We start from the raw sequence: 22,638 nt of genomic DNA, 5'->3' as shown, positions 1-22,638 counted from the left end.
TCACTCTCACGAGCCTCTGCATCACTCTCTTCATCCTCTGCATCACTCTCTTGAGCCACTGCATCCCTCTCTTGAGCCTCTGAATCCCTCTTTTGAGCCTCTGCATCATTCTCCCGAGCCTCTGCATCACTCTCTTCATCGTCTGCATCCCTGTCTTGAGCATCTGCATCAGTCTCTTGGGCCCCTGCATCCCTCTCTTGAGCTTCTGCATCACTCTCTTGAGCCTCTGCATCACTCTCTTCATCCTCTGCATTACTCTCTTAAGCCTCTGAATCCCTCTCTTGATCCTCTGAATCCCTCTCTTGATCCTCTGCATCACTCTCTTGAGCCTCTGCATCACTCTCTTGATCATCTGCATCACTCTCGTGAGCCTCTGAATCCCTCTCTTGATCCTCAGCATCACTCTCTTGAGCCTCTGAATCACTCTCTTGATCCTCTGCATCACTCTCTTGAGCCTTTCCATCACTCTTTTGAGCCTTTGCATCACTCTCTTGAGCCTCTGCATCACTCTCCTGAGCCTCTGCATCCCTTTCTTAAGCCTCTACATCATTCTCTTGAGCCTTTGCATCACTCTCTTGAGCCTCTGCATCACTCTCTTAAGCCTCTACATCTCTCTCTTCAGCCTCTGCATCACTCTGTTGAGCCTCTGCATCCCTCTCGTAAGCCTCTGCATCACTCATGTAAGCCTCTGCATCACTCTCTTGAGCCTCTGCATCCCTCTCTTAAGCCTCTGCATCACTCGTTTTAGCCTCTGCATCACTCTCTTGAGCCCCAGCATCACTCTCTTGAGCCTCTGTATCACTCTCTTGAGCCTCTGCATCCCTCTCTTGAGCCTCTGCATCACTCTCTTGAGTCTCTTCATCCCTCTCTTGAGCCTCTGCATCCCTCTCTTGATCCTCTGCAACACTCTCTTGAGCCTCTGCATCACTCTCTTGCACCTCTGCAACACTATCTTCAGCCTCTGCATCACTCTCTTGAGGCCTCTGCATCACTCTCTTATGCCTCTGTATCCCTCTCTAGAGCCTCTGCATCACTCTCTCGAGCCTCTGCATCACTCTCCTGATCCTGTGCATCATTCTCTTGAGCCTCTGCATCACTCTCTTAAGCCTCTGCATCACTCGCTAGAGCCTCTGCATTGTAACAAGAGAGCAGTACATAGTACAACATGAACATTATAACAACATGAACAAGTCACGTGGAGGATGAACAAACCACAGACGCCAGTCAGGCGGAGGCAGACAATGTAAAAGTTACTCCTCTGTACGAGAGTGATGCAGAGGCTTAAGAGAGGGATGCAGAGGATAAAGAGAGTGATGCAGAGGCTCAATGGATTAATGCAGGGGCCCAGAAGAGTGATGCAGATGCTCAGGAGAGGGATGCAGAGGATGAAGAGAGTGATGCAGAGGCTCAAGAGAGTAAGGCAGAGGCTCAAGAGAGGGATGTAGAGGCTCAAGCGAGTAATGCAGAAGGTCAATAGAGTGATGCAGAGGCTTAAGAGAGTATTGCAGAGGCCTAATAGAGGGGATGCAGAGCCTCAAGAGAGTGATGCAGAGGCTCAAGCGAGTGATGCAGAGGCTCAAGAGAGTGATGCAGAGGCTTAACAGAGGGATGCAGAGGTTCAAGAGAGGGATGCAGAGGCTTAAGAGCTGGAGGCAGGGCCTCAAGAGAGGGATGCAGAGGCTCAGCAGAGGGATGCGGAGGCTCTTGAGAGTGATGCAGAGGCTCAAGAGAGGGATGCAGAGGCTTAGGAGCGTGTTCCAAAGTCTCAAGAGAGGGATGCAGAGGCTCATGAGAGGGATGCAGGAATTCAAGGGAGGGATGCAGAGGATGAACAGAGGGATGCTGAGGATTAAGAGAGTGATGCAGAGACTCAAGAGAGTGATGCAGAGGCTTAAGAGAGTGATGCAGTGGCTTGAGAGAGTGATGCAGAGGATTAAGCGAAGGAAGAATAGACTTAAGTGAGTGATGCAGAGGCTTAAGAAAGTGAGGCAGAGGCTTAAGAGAGTGATGCAGAGGCTGAAGAGAGTGATGCAGAGGATCAAGAGAGTGATGCAGAGGCTCGATAGAGTGATGCAGAAGCTCAAGAGAGGGATTCAGAGGCTCAAGAGAGGGATTCATAGGCTTAAGAGAGTGATACCGAGGCTGAAGAGAGTGTTGCAGAGGCTCAAGAGAGGGATGCAGACGCTCACGTGAGTAATGCAGAGACTCAAGAGAGTTATGCAGAGGCCCAAGAGAGTGATGCAGAGGCTTACGAGAGAGATGCAGAGGCTCATGAGAGGAATGCAGAGGCTTAACAGAGTGATGCCAGGGCTCAAGAGAAGGATGCGAGGCTCATGAGAGAGATGCAGGAGTTCAAGAGGGGGATGCAGAGGCTCAAGAAAGGGATGCAGAGGCTTAAGAAAGTGATGCAGAGGGTCAAAATAGGGATGAAGAGGCTTAAGAGGGTGATGCAGAGGCTCAAGAGAGTGACGCAGAGGCTCAAGAGATTGATGCTGGGGCCCAAAAGATTGATGCAGATGCTCAAGAGAGTGAGGCAGAGGCTCAGGAGAGGGATGTAAAGGCTCAAGCGAAGGATGTAGAAGCTCAATAGAGTGATGCAGAGGCTTAAGAGAGTATTGCAGAGGCTTAATGGAGGGGATGCAGAGGCTCAAGAGAGTGATGCAGAGGCTCAAGAGAGTGATGCAGAAGCTTAAGAGAGGGATGCAGAGGTTCAAGAGAAGGATGCAGAGGCTTAAGAGCTGGAGGTAGGGACTCAAGAGAGGGATGCAGAGGGTCAAGCGAGGGATGCAGAGGCTCTTTAGAGTGATGCAGATGCTCAAGAAAGGGATGCAGAAGCTTAAGAGAGTGTTCCAAAGGCTCAAGAGAGGGATGCAGAGGCTCATGAGAGGGATGCAGGACTTCAAGGGAGGGATGCAGAGGATGAACAGAGCAATGCTGAGGATTAGGAGACTGGTGCAGAGACTCAAGAGAGTGATGCAGAGTCTTAAGAGAGTGATGCAGGGGCTTGAGTGAAACAGAGGATCAAATGAAGGAAGAATAGGCTTAAGTGAGTGATGCAGAGGCTTAAGAGAGTGAGGCAGAGGCTTAAGAGAGTGATGCAGATGCTCAAGAGAGAAATGCAGAGGATCAAGAGAGTGATGCAGAGGCTCGATAGAGTGATGCAGAAGCTCCAGAGAGGGATTCAGAGGTTCAAGAGAGGGAATCAGAGGCTTAAGAGAGTGATGCAGAGGCTGAAGAGAGTGTTGCAGAGGCCCAAGAGAGCGATGGAGAGGCTCAAGAGAGTAATGCAGAGGCTCAAGAGAGTGATGCAGAGGATCATGAATGTGATGCAGAGGCTCATAAGAGTGACGCAGAGGATCAAGAAAGGGAAGCAAAGGCTTAAGAGAGTGATGCAAAGGCCGACGAGAGTGATGCAGAGGCTTAAGAGAGTGATGCAGAGGCTGAAGAGAGTGTTGCAGAAGCTCAAGAGAGAGAAGCAGAGGCTCAAAAGAGTGATGCAGAGGCTAAAAAGAGTTATGCAGAGGCACAAGAGACTGATGCAGAGGCTTACGAGAGTGATGCAGAAAATCAAGTGAGGGATGCAGAGGCTTAAGAGAGTGATGCAGAGGCTGAAGAGAGTGTTGCAGAGGCTTAAAAGATTGATGCAGAGGCTCAAGAGATTGATGCAGAGGCTCAAGAGACTGATGCAGAGGCTCAATAGAGTGATGCAGAGGCTCAAGAAAGTGATGCAGAGGCTCAAGAGAGTGATGCAGATGCTTAAGACAGGGATGCAGAGGCTCAAGAGAGTGATGCAGAGGCTCAAGAGAGTGATGCAGAGGCTCAACAGAGTGATGCAGAGGCTCAACAGAGTGATGCAGTGGCTCAAGAGAGGGATGCAGAGGATTAAGAGAGTGATGCAGAGGCTCAAGAGAGTGATGCAGTGGCTTAAGAGAGGGATGCCGAGGCTCAAGAGAGTGATGCAGAGGCTCAAGAGAAGGAGGCAGAGGCACAAGAGAAAGATGTAGAGGCTAAAAAGAGTTATGCTGAGGCTCAAGAAAGTGATGCGGAAGCTTATGAGAGTGATGTAGCGGATCAAGACAGGGATGCAGAGGCTTAAGAGAGGGATGCAGAGGCTGAAGAGAATGATGCAGAGGCTTAAAGAGGGATGCAGAGGCTGAAGAGAGTGATGCAGAGGCTTAAAAAATGGATACAGAGGCTCAGGGGAGTGATGCAGAGGCTCAGGAGAATGATGCAGAGGTTGAAGAGAATGATGCAGAGGCTTAAGTGAGTGATGCAGAGGCATAAGAGAGGGATGCAGAGGCTCAAGAGAGTGATGCAGATGCTCAAGAGAGAGATGCAGAGGCTTAAGAAAGTGATGCAGAGGCTCAAGATAGTGATGCAAAGGCTCAAAAGAATGATGTAGAGGCTAAAGAAAGGGATGCAGAGGCTCAAGAGAATGATGCAGAGACTCAAGAGAGTGATGCAGAGGATGAAGAGAGGGATGCAGAGGCTTAAGAAAGTGATGCAGAGGCTCAAGAAAGTGCTGCAGAGGCTCAAAAGAATGATGTAGAGGCTAAAGAAAGGGATGCAGAGGCTCAAGAGAATGATGCAGAGACTCAAGAGAGTGATGCAGAGGATGAAGAGAGGGATGCAGAGGCTTAAGAGAGTGATGAAATGACTCAAGAGAGGGATGCAGAGGCTCAAGAGAGTGATGCAGAGGCTCCAGAGAATGATGCAGAGGCTCAAGAGAGTGATGCAGATGCTCAAGAGAGGGATGTAGAGGCTCAAGAGTGTGATGCAGAGGCTCAAGAGAGTGATGCAGAGGCCTAGGAGAATGATGCAGTGGCTCAAGAGAAGGATGCAGAGGCTTAAGAAAGTGATGCAGAGGCTCAAGAGAGAGATGCAGCGGCTCAAGAGAGTGATTCAAAGGCTTACGAGAGTGATGCAGAGGCTTAAGAGAGTGATGCAGACGCTTAAGAGAGGGATGCAGGGGCTCAAGAGAGGGATGCAGAGACTCAAGAGAGTGATGCAGGGGCCCAAGAGAGTGATGCAGATGCTCAAGAGGGGGATGCAGAGGATGAGGAGAGTGATGCAGAGGCTCAAGAGAGTGATGCAGAGGCTTAAGAGAGGGATGCAGGGGCTCAAGAAAGGAATGCAGAGGCTCAAGAGAGTGATGCAGTGGCTGAAGAGAGAGATGCAGAGGCTTAAGAGAGTGATGTAGAGGCTAAACAGAGTGATGCAGAGGCTCAAGTGAATGATGTAAAGGCTTAAGAGAGGGATACAGAGGCTCAAGAGAATGATGCAGAGGCTCAAGAGAGTGATGCAGAGGCTGAAGAGAGAGATGCAGTGGCTTAAGAGAGTGATGTAGAGGCTAAAGAGAGTGATGCAGAGGCTCAAGTGAATGATGTAAAGGCTTAAGAGAGGGATGCAGAGGCTCAAGAGAATGACGCAGAGGCTCAAGAGAGTGATGAAGAGGATGAACAGAGAGATGCAGAGGATTAAGAGAGTGATGCAGAGACTCAAGAGAGTGATGCAGAGGCTTAAGAGAGTGATGCAGAGGCTTAAGAGAGTGATGCAGAGGGTCAAGAGAGGGAAGAAGAGGCTTAGGAGAGTGATGCAGAGGCTTAAGAGAGTGAGGCAGAGGCTTAAGAGAATGATGCAGAGGCTCAAGAGAATGATGCAGAGGATCAAGAAAGTGATGCAGAGGCTCGAGAGAGTAATGCAAAGGCTAAAGAGAGTGATTCAGAGGCTCAAGAGAGGGATTCATAGGCTTAAGAGAGTGATGCTGAGGCTCACGTGAGTAATGCAGAGACTCAAGAGAGTTATGCAGAGGCCCAAGAGAGTGATGCAGAGGCTTACGAGAGAGATGCAGAGGCTCATGAGAGGAATGCAGAGGCTTAACAGAGTGATGCCAGGGCTCAAGAGAAGGATGCGAGGCTCATGAGAGAGATGCAGGAGTTCAAGAGGGGGGTGCAGAGGCTCAAGAAAGGGATGCAGAGGCTTAAGAAAGTGATGCAGAGGGTCAAAATAGGGATGAAGAGGCTTAAGACGGTGATGCAGAGGCTCAAGAGAGTGACGCAGAGGCTCAAGAGATTGATGCTGGGGCCCAAAAGATTGATGCAGATGCTCAAGAGAGTGAGGCAGAGGCTCAGGAGAGGGATGTAAAGGCTCAAGCGAAGGATGTAGAAGCTCAATAGAGTGATGCAGAGGCTTAAGAGAGTATTGCAGAGGCTTAATGGAGGGGATGCAGAGGCTCAAGAGAGTGATGCAGAGGCTCAAGAGAGTGATGCAGAAGCTTAAGAGAGGGATGCAGAGGTTCAAGAGAAGGATGCAGAGGCTTAAGAGCTGGAGGTAGGGACTCAAGAGAGGGATGCAGAGGGTCAAGCGAGGGATGCAGAGGCTCTTTAGAGTGATGCAGAGGCTCAAGAAAGGGATGCAGAAGCTTAAGAGAGTGTTCCAAAGGCTCAAGAGAGGGATGCAGAGGCTCATGAGAGGGATGCAGGACTTCAAGGGAGGGATGCAGAGGATGAACAGAGCAATGCCGAGGATTAGGAGACTGGTGCAGAGACTCAAGAGAGTGATGCTGAGTCTTAAGAGAGTGATGCAGGGGCTTGAGTGAAACAGAGGATCAAATGAAGGAAGAATAGGCTTAAGTGAGTGATGCAGAGGCTTAAGAGAGTGAGGCAGAGGCTTAAGAGAGTGATGCAGATGCTCAAGAGAGAAATGCAGAGGATCAAGAGAGTGATGCAGAGGCTCGATAGAGTGATGCAGAAGCTCCAGAGAGGGATTCAGAGGTTCAAGAGAGGGAATCAGAGGCTTAAGAGAGTGATGCAGAGGCTGAAGAGAGTGTTGCAGAGGCCCAAGAGAGCGATGGAGAGGCTCAAGAGAGTAATGCAGAGGCTCAAGAGAGTGATGCAGAGGATCATGAATGTGATGCAGAGGCTCATAAGAGTGACGCAGAGGATCAAGAAAGGGAAGCAAAGGCTTAAGAGAGTGATGCAAAGGCCGACGAGAGTGATGCAGAGGCTTAAGAGAGTGATGCAGAGGCTGAAGAGAGTGTTGCAGAAGCTCAAGAGAGAGAAGCAGAGGCTCAAAAGAGTGATGCAGAGGCTAAAAAGAGTTATGCAGAGGCACAAGAGACTGATGCAGAGGCTTACGAGAGTGATGCAGAAAATCAAGTGAGGGATGCAGAGGCTTAAGAGAGTGATGCAGAGGCTGAAGAGAGTGTTGCAGAGGCTTAAAAGATTGATGCAGAGGCTCAAGAGATTGATGCAGAGGCTCAAGAGACTGATGCAGAGGCTCAATAGAGTGATGCAGAGGCTCAAGAAAGTGATGCAGAGGCTCAAGAGAGTGATGCAGATGCTTAAGACAGGGATGCAGAGGCTCAAGAGAGTGATGCAGAGGCTCAAGAGAGTGATGCAGAGGCTCAACAGAGTGATGCAGAGGCTCAACAGAGTGATGCAGTGGCTCAAGAGAGGGATGCAGAGGATTAAGAGAGTGATGCAGAGGCTCAAGAGAGTGATGCAGTGGCTTAAGAGAGGGATGCCGAGGCTCAAGAGAGTGATGCAGAGGCTCAAGAGAAGGAGGCAGAGGCACAAGAGAAAGATGTAGAGGCTAAAAAGAGTTATGCTGAGGCTCAAGAAAGTGATGCGGAAGCTTATGAGAGTGATGTAGCGGATCAAGACAGGGATGCAGAGGCTTAAGAGAGGGATGCAGAGGCTGAAGAGAATGATGCAGAGGCTTAAAAGAGGGATGCAGAGGCTGAAGAGAGTGATGCAGAGGCCATAAAAATGGATACAGAGGCTCAGGGGAGTGATGCAGAGGCTCAGGAGAATGATGCAGAGGTTGAAGAGAATGATGCAGAGGCTTAAGTGAGTGATGCAGAGGCATAAGAGAGGGATGCAGAGGCTCAAGAGAGTGATGCAGATGCTCAAGAGAGAGATGCAGAGGCTTAAGAAAGTGATGCAGAGGCTCAAGAAAGTGATGCAAAGGCTCAAAAGAATGATGTAGAGGCTAAAGAAAGGGATGCAGAGGCTCAAGAGAATGATGCAGAGACTCAAGAGAGTGATGCAGAGGATGAAGAGAGGGATGCAGAGGCTTAAGAAAGTGATGCAGAGGCTCAAGAAAGTGATGCAGAGGCTCAAAAGAATGATGTAGAGGCTAAAGAAAGGGATGCAGAGGCTCAAGAGAATGATGCAGAGACTCAAGAGAGTGATGCAGAGGATGAAGAGAGGGATGCAGAGGCTTAAGAGAGTGATGAAAAGACTCAAGAGAGGGATGCAGAGGCTCAAGAGAGTGATGCAGAGGCTCCAGAGAATGATGCAGAGGCTCAAGAGAGTGATGCAGATGCTCAAGAGAGGGATGTAGAGGCTCAAGAGTGTGATGCAGAGGCTCAAGAGAGTGATGCAGAGGCCTAGGAGAATGATGCAGTGGCTCAAGAGAAGGATGCAGAGGCTTAAGAAAGTGATGCAGAGGCTCAAGAGAGAGATGCAGCGGCTCAAGAGAGTGATTCAAAGGCTTACGAGAGTGATGCAGAGGCTTAAGAGAGTGATGCAGAGGCTTAAGAGAGGGATGCAGGGGCTCAAGAGAGGGATGCAGAGACTCAAGAGAGTGATGCAGTAGCCCAAGAGAGTGATGCAGATGCTCAAGAGGGGGATGCAGAGGATGAGGAGAGTGATGCAGAGGCTCAAGAGAGTGATGCAGAGGCTTAAGAGAGGGATGCAGGGGCTCAAGAAAGGAATGCAGAGGCTCAAGAGAGTGATGCAGTGGCTGAAGAGAGAGATGCAGAGGCTTAAGAGAGTGATGTAGAGGCTAAACAGAGTGATGCAGAGGCTCAAGTGAATGATGTAAAGGCTTAAGAGAGGGATACAGACGCTCAAGAGAATGATGCAGAGGCTCAAGAGAGTGATGCAGAGGCTGAAGAGAGAGATGCAGTGGCTTAAGAGAGTGATGTAGAGGCTAAAGAGAGTGATGCAGAGGCTCAAGTGAATGATGTAAAGGCTTAAGAGAGGGATGCAGAGGCTCAAGAGAATGACGCAGAGGCTCAAGAGAGTGATGAAGAGGATGAACAGAGAGATGCAGAGGATTAAGAGAGTGATGCAGAGACTCAAGAGAGTGATGCAGAGGCTTAAGAGAGTGATGCAGAGGCTTAAGAGAGTGATGCAGAGGGTCAAGAGAGGGAAGAAGAGGCTTAGGAGAGTGATGCAGAGGCTTAAGAGAGTGAGGCAGAGGCTTAAGAGCATGATGCAGAGGCTCAAGAGAATGATGCAGAGGATCAAGAAAGTGATGCAGAGGCTCGAGAGAGTAATGCAAAGGCTAAAGAGAGTGATTCAGAGGCTCAAGAGAGGGATTCATAGGCTTAAGAGAGTGATGCTGAGGCTGAAGAGAGTGTTGCAGAGGCTCAAGAGAGGGATGCAGAGGCTCAAGAGAGTGATGCAGAGACTCAGGAGAGTTATGCAGAGGCTCAAGAGAGTGATGCAGAGGATTACGAGAGAGATGCAGAGGCTCAAGAGAGGGAAGCACAGGCTTAACTGAGTGATGCAAAGACTCAAGAGAAGGCTGCGAGGCTCATGAGAGGGATGCAGGAGTTCAAGAGAGGGATGCAGAGGCTCAAGAAAGGGATGCAGAGGCTTAAGAAAGTGATGCAGAGGCTCAAAATAGGGATGCAGAGGCTTAAGAGGGTGATGCAGAGGCTCAAGAGAGTGATGCAGAGGCTCAAGAAATTGATGCAGGGGCCCAGGAGAGTGATGGAGATGATCAAGAGATGGATGCAGAGGATGAAGAGAGTGATGTAGAGGCTCATACTGTTATCGAATATATAATGAAATAATACCCATAGACTGAAAATTCACAAAAACGTGGAAAACGGCAAAATATTCCCAAATTCGATGATATTTTGTTTAAATCACATAAAGGAAAAGGAGATGATAAACGTCAAAATATTGTGAAATTCGATGATTTTTCGTACAAAACAAAATGCAAGAAAACTTGCTTAAAATGCAATATTATGCGAAATTCTGAGATTTGAAGGCCAAATCACATATCGTGATACTACATGAAACAGTATCGAAATGTTGGTAAAAATGAATATATTTACGTAATATCAAACTACATGAAAAACGTGAAAAGTCACTATTTAACCATATTTGAGGATTTTAACTTCAAATCATAGAGCGAGGTTTCGTATTATTTAGATCCAAGAAAAGACATATGACAATGTTGTTTCCAATACAAATGATAAAAATCAATGTGTTTTCATTAGAATTAACAAAAAAAAAACAGATTTTCCGTTTATATTACCGATGGAAGATGTACACGAAAACATCTCTATTCCGGCTGAAACTTCAATATATGCAATAAAAACAGAACTTCTCCCCTTTTCAATATCTTACTCAGTATTTTAACGAGAAACAAATAGTTGATTGAAAATGAAGTATTTAAGGTTATTATCTAATCAATTATGTGTTTGCATCATTTTTATCGTATATATAATGAATTAATACCCATAAAATGAAAATTCACAAAAACGTGGAAAAACAGCAAAATATTGCCTAATTCGATGATATTTTGTTTAAATCACATAAAGAAAAAGGGGATGATAAACGTCAAAAAATATTGCTAAATTCGATGATTTTTCGTACGAAACAAAATGCAAGAAAATTTGCTGAAATTGCAATATTATGCGAAATTCTGAGATTTGAAGACCAAATCACATATCGTGATACAACATGAAAGAGTATCGAAATATTGGTAAAAATTAATATATTTACGTAATATCAAACTACATGAAAAACGTGAAAAAGTCACTATTTAACCATATTTGAGGATTTTAACTTCAAATCATAGAGCGAGGTTTCGTATTATTTAGATCCAAGAAAAGATATATGACAATGTTGTTTCCAATACAAATGATAAAAAACAATGTGTTTTCATTAGAATTAACCAAAATGTTCTTGATTTTCCGTTTATATTACCGATGGAAGATGTACACGTAAAACCGCTCTAATCCGGCTGAAACGTCGATATATGCAATAAAAACCGAACTTCTCCCCTTTTCAATATCTTACTCAGTATTTTAACGAGAAACAAATAGTTGATTGTAAATGAAGTATTTTAGGTTATTATCTAATCAATTATGTGTTTGCATCATTTGTATCGTATATCTAATGAATTAATACCCATAAACTGAAAATTCACAAAAACGTGGAAAAACGTCAAAATATTGCCTAATTCGATGATGTTTTGTTTAAATCACATAAAGGAAAAGGGGATAATAAACGTCAAAATATTGCTAAATTCGATGATTTTTCGTACAAAACAAAATGCAAGAAAACTTGCTTAAAATGCAATATTATGCGAAATTCTGAGATTTGAAGGCCAAATCACAGATCGTGATACTACATGAAATAGCATCGAAATATTGGTAAAAATGAATATATTTACGTAATATCAAACTACATGAAAAACGTGAAAAAAGTCACTATTTAACCATATTTGAGGATTTTAACTTCAAATCATAGAGCGAGGTTTAGTATTATTTAGATCCAAAAAAAGACATATGACAATGTTGTTTCCAATACAATGTGTTTTCATTAGAATTAACTAAAATGTTCTTGATTTTCCGTTTATATTACCGATGGAAGATGTACACGAAAACCGCTCTATTCCGGCTGAAACGTCGATATATTCAATAAAAACAGAACTTCTCCCCTTTTCAATATCTTACTCAGTATCTTAACGAGAAACAAATAGTTGATTGAAAATGAAGTATTTAAGGTTAATTTCTAATCAATTATGTGTTTGCTTCATTTTTATCGTATATATAATGAATTAATAACAATAAACTGAAAATTCACAAAAACGTGGAAAAACGGCAAAATATTGCCTAATTCGATGATATTTTGTTTAAATCACATAAAGGAAAAGAGGATGTTAAACGTCAAGATATTGCTAAATTCGATGATTTTTCGTCCGAAACAAAATGCAAGAAAACTTGCTTAAATTGCAATATTATGCGAAATTCTGAGATTTGAAGGCCAAATCACATATCGTGATACTACATGAAATAGTATCGAAATATTGGTAAAAATGAATATATATACGTAATATCAATCTACATGAAAAACGTGAAAAAGTCACTATTTTACCATATTTGAAGATTTTAACTTCAAATCATAGAGCGAGGTTTCGTATTATTTAGATCCAAGAAAAGACATATGACAATGTTGTTTCCAATACAAATGATAAAAACAAATGTGTTTTCATTAGAATTAACTAAAATGTTCCTGATTTTCCGTTTATATTACCGATGGAAGATGTACACGTAAAACCGCTCTAATCCGGCTGAAACGTCGATATATGCAATAAAAACCGAACTTCTCCCCTTTTCAATATCCTACTCAGTATTTTAACGAGAAACAAAAGGTTGATTGAAAATGAAGTATTTTAGGTTAATTTCAAATCAATTATGTGTTTGCATAATTTTTATCGTATATTTAATGAATTAATAACAATAAACGGAAAATTCACAAAAATGTGGAAAAACGGCGAAATATTGCATAATTCGATGATATATGTTTAAATCACATAAAGGAAAAGGGGATGATAAACATCAAAATATTGCTAAATATGATGATTTTTCGTACGAAACAAAATGGAAGAAAACTTGCTTAAAATGCAATATTATGCGAAATTCTGAGATTTGAAGGCCAAATCACATATCGTGATACTACATGAAATAGTATCGAAATATTGGTAAAAATTAATATATATACGTAATATCAAACTACATGAAAAACGTGAAAAAGTCACTATTTAACCATATTTGAGGATGTTAACTTCAAATCATAGAGCGAGGTTTCGTATTATTTATATAATCAATGAGTTTTCATTTGATTTAACAAAAAAAAAACCTGATTTTCCGTTTATATTACCGATAGAAGATGTACACGAAAACATCTCTATTCCGGCTGAAACGTCGATATATTCTATAAAAATAGAATTCTCCCCTTTTCAATATCTTACTCAGTATTTTAACGAGAAACAAATAGTTGATTGAAAATGAAGTATTTAATGTTATTATCTAATCAATTATGTGTTTGCATAATTTTTATCGTATATATAATGAATTAATACCCATCAACTGAAAATTCACAAAACGTGGAAAAACGGCAAAATATTGCCTAATTCGATGATATTTTGTTTAAATCACATAGAGGAAAAGGGGATGATAAACGTCAAAATATTGCTAAATTCGGTGATTTTTCGTACGAAACAAAATGCAAGAAAACTTGCTTAAAATGCAATATTATGCGAAATTCTGAGATTTGAAGGCCAAATCACATATCGTGATACTACATGAAATAGTATCGAAATATTGGTGAAAATGAATATATTTACGTAATATCAAACTACATGAAAAACGTGAAAAAGTCACTATTTTACTATATTTGAAGATTTTAACTTCAAATCATAGAGCGAGGTTTCGTATTATTTAGATCCAAGAAAAGACATATGACAATGTTGTTTCCAATCCCTCTCTTGAGCCTCTGAATCCCTCAGAGGCTTAAGAGAGTGATGCAGAGGATCAAGAGAGGGAAGAAGAGGCTTAGGAGAGTGATGCAGAGGCTTAAGAGAGTGATGCAGAGGCTCAAGAGAGTGATGCAGAGTATCAAGAAAGTGATGCAGAGGCTCGAGAGAGTAATGCAGAGGCTCAAGAGAGGGATTCAGCGGCTCAAGAGAGGGATTAATAGGCTTAAGAGAGTGATGCTGAGGCTGAAGAGAGCGTTGCAGAGGCTCAAGAGAGGGATGCAGAGGCTCAAGAGAGTGATGCAGAGGATTACGAGAGAGATGCAGAGGCTCAAGTGAGGGAAGCACAGGCTTAACTGAGTGATGCAAAGACTCAGGAGAAGGATGCGAAGCTCATGAGAGGGATGCAGGAGTTCAAGAGAGGGATGCATAGGCTCAAGAAGGGGATGCAGAGGCATAAGAAAGTGATGTAGAGGCTAAAAATAGAGATGCAGAGGCTTAAGAGGGTGATGCAGAGGCTCAAGAGAGTGATGCAGAGGCTCAAGAAATTGATGCAGGGGCCCAGGAGAGTGATGCAGATGCTCAAGAGATGGATGCAGAGGATGAAGAGAGTGATGCAGAGGCTCATACTTTTATCGTATATATAATGAATTAGTACCCATAGACTGAAAATTCACAAAAACGTGAAAAACGGAAAAATATTGCCTAATTCGATGATATTATGTTTAAATCACATAAAGGAAAAGGAGATGATAAACGTCAAAATATTGCTAAATTTGATGATTTTTCGTACGAAACAAAATGCAAGAAAACTCGCTTAAAATGTAATATTATGCGAAATTCTGAGATTTGAAGGCCAAATCACATATAGTGATACTACATGAAATAGTATCGAAATATTGGTAAAAATGAATATATTTACGTAATATCAAACTACATGAAAAACATGTTGTTTCCAATACAAATGATAAAAAACAATGTGTTTTCATTAGAATTAACTAAAATGTTCTTGATTTTCCGTTTATATTACCGATGGAAGATGTACACGAAAACCGCTCTATTCCGGCTGAAACGTCGATATATTCAATAAAAACAGAACTTCTCCCCTTTTCAATATCTTACTCAGTATCTAAAACGAGAAACAAATAGTTGATTGAAAATGAAGTATTTAAGGTTAATTTCTAATCAATTATGTGTTTGCTTCATTTTTATCGTATATATAATGAATTAATAACAATAAACTGAAAATTCACAAAAACGTGGAAAAACTGCAAAATATTGCCTAATTCGATGATATTTTGTTTAAATCACATAAAGGAAAAGAGGATGTTAAACGTCAAGATATTGCTAAATTCGATGATTTTTCGTCCGAAACAAAATGCAAGAAAACTTGCTTAAATTGCAATATTATGCGAAATTCTGAGATTTGAAGGCCAAATCACATATCGTGATACTACATGAAATAGTATCGAAATATTGGTAAAAATGAATATATATACGTAATATCAAACTACATGAAAAACGTGAAAAAGTCACTATTTTACCATATTTGAAGATTTTAACTTCAAATCATAGAGCGAGGTTTCGTATTATTTAGATCCAAGAAAAGACATATGACAATGTTGTTTCCAATACAAATGATAAAAACAAATGTGTTTTCATTAGAATTAACTAAAATGTTCCTGATTTTCCGTTTATATTACCGATGGAAGATGTACACGTAAAACCGCTCTAATCCGGCTGAAACGTCGATATATGCAATAAAAACCGAACTTCTCCCCTTTTCAATATCCTACTCAGTATTTTAACGAGAAACAAAAGGTTGATTGAAAATGAAGTATTTTAGGTTAATTTCAAATCAATTATGTGTTTGCATAATTGTTATCGTATATTTAATGAATTAATAACAATAAACGGAAAATTCACAAAAATGTGGAAAAACGGCGAAATATTGCATAATTCGATGATATATGTTTAAATCACATAAAGGAAAAGGGGATGATAAACATCAAAATATTGCTAAATATGATGATTTTTCGTACGAAACAAAATGGAAGAAAACTTGCTTAAAATGCAATATTATGCGAAATTCTGAGATTTGAAGGCCAAATCACATATCGTGATACTACATGAAATAGTATCGAAATATTGGTAAAAATTAATATATATACGTAATATCAAACTACATGAAAAACGTGAAAAAGTCACTATTTAACCATATTTGAGGATTTTAACTTCAAATCATAGAGCGAGGTTTCGTATTATTTATATAATCAATGAGTTTTCATTTGATTTAACAAAAAAAAACCTGATTTTCCGTTTATATTACCGATAGAAGATGTACACGAAAACATCTCTATTCCGGCTGAAACGTCGATATATTCTATAAAAACAGAATTCTCCCCTTTTCAATATCTTACTCAGTATTTTAACGAGAAACAAATAGTTGATTGAAAATGAAGTATTTAATGTTATTATCTAATCAATTATGTGTTTGCATCATTTTTATCGTATATATAATGAATTAATACCCATCAACTGAAAATTCACAAAACGTGGAAAAACGGCAAAATATTGCCTAATTCGATGATATTTTGTTTAAATCACATAGAGGAAAAGGGGATGATAAACGTCAAAATATTGCTAAATTCGGTGATTTTTCGTACGAAACAAAATGCAAGAAAACGTGCTTAAAATGCAATATTATGCGAAATTCTGAGATTTGAAGGCCAAATCACATATCGTGATACTACATGAAATAGTATCGAAATATTGGTAAAAATGAATATATTTACGTAATATCAAACTACATGAAAAACGTGAAAAAGTCACTATTTTACTATATTTGAAGATTTTAACCTCAAATCATAGAGCGAGGTTTCGTATTATTTAGATCCAAGAAAAGACATATGACAATGTTGTTTCCAATCCCTCTCTTGAGCCTCTGAATCCCTCAGAGGCTTAAGAGAGTGATGCAGAGGATCAAGAGAGGGAAGAAGAGGCTTAGGAGAGTGATGCAGAGGCTTAAGAGAGTGATGCAGAGGCTCAAGAGAGTGATTCAGAGGATCAAGAAAGTGATGCTGAGGCTCGAGAGAGTAATGCAGAGGCTCAAGAGAGGGATTCAGAGGCTCAAGAGAGGGATTAATAGGCTTAAGAGAGGGATGCTGAGGCTGAAGAGAGCGTTGCAGAGGCTCAAGAGAGGGATGCAGAGGCTCAAGAGAGTGATGCAGAGGATTACGAGAGAGATGCAGAGGCTCAAGAGAGGGAAGCACAGGCTTAACTGAGTGATGCAAAGACTCAGGAGAAGCATGCGAAGCTCATGAGAGGGATGCAGGAGTTCAAGAGAGGGATGCATAGGCTCAAGAAGGGGATGCAGAGGCATAAGAAAGTGGTGTAGAGGCTCAAAATAGAGATGCAGAGGCTTAAGAGGGTGATGCAGAGGCTCAAGAGAGTGATGCAGAGGCTCAGGAAATTGATGCAGGGGCCCAGGAGAGTGATGCAGATGCTCAAGAGATGGATGCAGAGGATGAAGAGAGTGATGCAGAGGCTCATACTTTTATCGTATATATAATGAATTAGTACCCATAGACTGAAAATTCACAAAAACGTGAAAAAACGGAAAAATATTGCCTAATTCGATGATATTATGTTTAAATCACATAAAGGAAAAGGAGATGATAAACGTCAAAATATTGCTAAATTTGATGATTTTTCGTACGAAACAAAATGCAAGAAAACTTGCTTAAAATGTAATATTATGCGAAATTCTGAGATTTGAAGGCCAAATCACATATCGTGATACTACATGAAATAGTATCGAAATATTGGTAAAAATTATTATATATACGTAATATCAAACTACATGAAAAACGTGAAAAAAGTCACTATTTAACCATATTTGAGGATTTTAACTTCAAATCATAGAGCGAGGTTTCGTATTATTTAGATCCAAAAAAAGACATATGACAATGTTGTTTACAATACAAATGATAAAAATCAATGTGTTTTCATTAGAATTAACAAAAAAAAACCTGATTTTCCGTTTATATTACCGATGGAAGATGTACACGAAAACATCTCTATTCCGGCTGAAACGTCGATATATATTCAATAAAAACAGAACTTCTCCCCTTTTCAATATCTTACTCAGTATTTTAACGAGAAACAAATAGTTGATTGAAAATGAAGTATTTAAGGTTATTATCTAATCAATTATATGTTTGCATCATTTTTATCGTATATATAATGAATTAATACCCATAAACTGAAAATTCACAAAAACGTGGAAAAACGGCAAAATATTGCCTAATTCGATGATATTTTGTTTAAATCATATAGAGGAAAAGGGGATGATAAACGTCAAAATATTGCTAAATTCGATGATTTCTCGTACAAAACAAAATGCAAGAAATTTGCTTAAAATGCAATATGTTGCGACATTCTGAGATTTGAAGGCCAAATCACATATTGTGATACTAAATGAAATAGTATCGAAATATTGGTATAAATGAATATATTTACGTAATATCAAACTACATGAAAAACGTGAAAAAAGTCACTATTTTACCATATATGAAGATTTAATCTTCAAATCATAGAGCGAGGTTTCGAACTATTTATATCCAAGAAAAGACATAAGACAATGTTGTTTCCAATACAAATGATAAAAATCAATGTGTTTTCATTAGAATTAACTAAAATGTTCTTGATTTTCCGTTATTATTACCGATGGAAGATGTTCACGAAAACCGCTCTATTCCGGCTGATACGTCGATATATGCAATAAAAACAGAACTTCTCCCCTTTTCAATATCTTACTCAGTATCTTAACGAGAAACAAATAGTTGATAGAAAATGAAGTATTTAAGGTTAATTTCTAATTTCTAATTAAATTGAGGATTTAACTTCAAATCATAGAGCGAGGTTTCGTATTATTTAGATCCAAAAAAGACATATGACAATGTTGTTTCCAATACAAATGATAAAAATCAATGTGTTTTCATTAGAATTAACAACAAAAAACCTGATTTTCCGTTTATATTACCGATGGAAGATGTACACGAAAACATCTCTATTCCGGCTGAAACGTCGATATATATTCAATAAAAACAGAACTTCTCCCCTTTTCAATATCTTACTCAGTATTTTAACGAGAAACAAATAGTTGATTGAAAATGAAGTATTTAAGGTTATTATCTAATCAATTATATGTTTGCATCATTTTTATCGTATATATAATGAATTAATACCCATAAACTGAAAATTCACAAAAACGTGGAAAAACGGCAAAATATTGCCTAATTCGAGGATATTTTGTTTAAATCACATAGAGGAAAAGGGGATGATAAACGTCAAAATATTGCTAAATTCGATGATTTCTCGTACGAAACAAAATGCAAGAAAACTTGCCTAAAATGCAATATTATGCGAAATTCTAAGATTTGAAGGCCAAATCAAATATCGTGATACTACATGAAATAGTATCGAAATATTGCTAAAAATGAATATATTTACGTAATATCAAACTACATGAAAAACGTGAAAAAAGTCACTATTTTACCATTTTTGGAGATTTTAACTTCAAATCATAGAGCGAGGTTTCGTATTATTTAGATTCAAGAAAAGACATATGACAATGTTGTTTCCAATACAAATGATAAAAACCAATGTGTTTTCATTAGAATTATCTAAAATGTTCCTGATTTTCCGTTTATATTACCGATGGAAGATGTACACGTAAAACCGCTCTTATCAGGCTGAAACGTCGATGTATGCAATAAAAACCGAACTTCTCCCCTTTTCAATATCCTACTCAGTATTTTAACGAGAAACAAATGGTTGATTGAAAATGAAGTATTTAAGGTTAATTTCTAATCAATTATGTGTTTGCATAATTTTTATCATATTTTTAATGAATTAATAACAAGAAACTGAAAATTCACAAAAATGTGGAAAAACGGCAAAATATTGCCTAATTCGATGATATTATGTTTAAATCACATAAAGGAAAAGGGGATGATAAACGTCAAAATATTGCTAAATTTGATGATTTTTCGTAACGAAACAAAATGCAAGAAAACTAGCTTAAAATGCAATATTATGCGAAATTCTGAGATTTGAAGGCCAAATCACATATCGTGATACTACATGAAATAGTATCGAAATATTGGTAAAAATTATTATATATACGTAATATCAAACTACATGAAAAACGTGAAAAAAGTCACTATATAACCATATTTGAGTATTTTAACTTCAAATCATAGAGCGAGGTTTCGTATTATTTAGATCCAAAAAAAGACATATGACAATGTTGTTTCCAATACAAATGATAAAAATCAATGTGTTTTCATTAGAATTAACAAAAAAAAAAAACTGATTTTCCGTTTATATTACCGATGGAAGATGTACACGAAAACATCTCTATTCCGGCTGAAACGTCGATATATTCAATAAAAACAGAACTTCTCCCCTTTTCAATATCTTACTCAGTATTTTAACGAGAAACAAATAGTTGATTGAAAATGAAGTATTTAAGGTTATTATCTAATCAATTATGTGTTTGCATCATTTTTATCGTATATATAATGAATTAATACCCAGAAACTGAAAATTCACAAAAACGTGGAAAAACGGCAAAATATTGCATAATTCGATGATATTTTGTTTAAATCACATAGAGGAAAAGCGGATGATAAACGTCAAAATATTGCTAAATTCGATGATTTTTCGTACGAAACAAAATGCAAGAAAACTTGCTTGAAATGCAATATTATGCGACATTCTGAGATTTGAAGGCCAAATCACATATTGTGATACTACATGAAATAGTATCGAAATATTGGTAAAAATGAATATATTTACGTAATATCAAACTACATGAAAAACGTGAAAAAAGTAACTATTTTACCATATTTGAGGATTTAAACTTCAAATCATAGAGCGAGGTTTCGTATTGTTTAGATCCAAGAAAAGACATAAGACAATGTTGTTTCCAATACAAATGATAAAAAAACAATGTGTTTTCATTAGAATTAACTAAAATGTTCTTGATTTTCCGTTTATATTACCGATGGAAGATGTACACGAAAACCGTTCTATTCCGGCTGAAGCAGTGAAGAGGAGTGTCACGTGCTTCTGTAGAGGTGGTGAAGCACCATAGTTGTTCGAGGAAACTTCATGGTGTAGCAGCCAGGAGAGCTGAGGAGGACCCTAGTAGAGGTAGTGAAGCACTATAGTTGCCCAAGGAAAACTTCATGGTGTAGCAGCCTGGAGGAGCTGCAGAGGATCCTGGTAGTTCCTGAAGAGATCAGGGTAGTGAACTTCCCGATATGGAAGGGAAGTGAAAGGGCAAGGCGCAGTGAAAGGTGAGTGATTGTTTGCCGTTCTTGTGCCGAGGAGAGTCTATACTGAAGCATAGAGTTACAGACGTAGGTTGGATTACCTACAGATGTATGTGTTTTAGGACTGATAGGGTGATCGATTGATCAATGTTGTGTATCAAGGAACATTTATACTGATATATATATATATATATATATATATATATATATATATATATATATATATATATATATATATATATATATATATATATATATATATATGCGAACAAGCCTGAATGGTCCCCAGGACAATATGCAACTGAAAACTCACACCCCAGAAGTGACTCGAACCCATACTCCCAGAAGCAACGCAACTGGTATGTACAAGACGCCTTAATCCACTTGACCATCACGACCGGACATAATGAGGTGATAGCCTAAGCTATTTGAACCACCCCACCGACGGCACTCGGATAGTAATCTTGGGCATAGCATTTTACCAAATCACCTCATTCTTTGGGGCACACGTGAGGAACACAAATGCGAACAAGCCTGAATGGTCCCCAGGACAATATGCAACTGAAAACTCACACCCCAGAAGTGACTCGAACCCATACTCCCAGAAGCAACGCAACTGGTATGTACAAGACGCCTTAATCCACTTGACCATCATGACCGGACATAATGAGGTGATAGCCTAAGATATTTGAACCACCCCACCGCCGGCACTCGGATAGTAATCTTGGGCATAGCATTTTACCAAATCACCTCATTCTTTGGGGCACACGTGAGGAACACAAATGCGAACAAGCCTGAATGGTCCCCAGGACAATATGCAACTGAAAACTCACACCCCAGAAGTGACTCGAACCCATACTCCCAGAAGCAACGCAACTGGTATGTACAAGACGCCTTAATCCACTTGACCATCACGACCGGACATAATGAGGTGATAGCCTAAGCTATTTGAACCACCCCAGGCTTGTTCGCATTTGTGTTCCTCACGTGTGCCCCAAAGAATGAGATGATTTGGTAAAATGCTATGCCCAAGATTACTATCCGAGTGCCGGCGGTGGGGTGGTTCAAATAGCTTAGGCTATCACCTCATTATGTCCGGTCGTGATGGTCAAGTGGATTAAGGCGTCTTGTACATACCAGTTGCGTTGCTTCTGGGAGTATGGGTTCGAGTCACTTCTGGGGTGTGAGTTTTCAGTTGCATATTGTCCTGGGGACCATTCAGGCTTGTTCGCATTTGTGTTCCTCACGTGTGCCCCAAAGAATGAGGTGATTTGGTAAAATGCTATGCCCAAGATTACTATCCGAGTGCCGGCGGTGGGGTGGTTCAAATAGCTTAGGCTATCACCTCATTATGTCCGGTCGTGATGGTCAAGTGGATTAAGGCGTCTTGTACATACCAGTTGCGTTGCTTCTGGGAGTATGGGTTCGAGTCACTTCTGGGGTGTGAGTTTTCAGTTATATATATATATATATATATATATATATATATATATATATATATATATATATATATATATATATATATATATATATATATATATATATATATATGTTATTGCATTCATACGCTGATTTTCCTTGTACATGTTTATATATATATTCTCTCGCTGATAGTGCAACATTGTAGTATAAGACTTGATCGACTTGAGGAGGTAGATAGTATCAGGTGGTGAATCAGAAGATAGGATACCACTTGGTAAGCTGATGATAGAGTTCTGATGGTGTTGGAGTGCAACCTGACTAAAATAGTATAGAGTGTAGGATTCATTATTATTATTATTGTATGTGT

This window comes from Procambarus clarkii, chromosome 59 (genome assembly GCF_040958095.1).
Source record: "Procambarus clarkii isolate CNS0578487 chromosome 59, FALCON_Pclarkii_2.0, whole genome shotgun sequence".
NCBI classification, from domain to species: domain Eukaryota; kingdom Metazoa; phylum Arthropoda; class Malacostraca; order Decapoda; family Cambaridae; genus Procambarus; species Procambarus clarkii.
Note: the sequence above shows the minus strand (reverse complement) of the source record.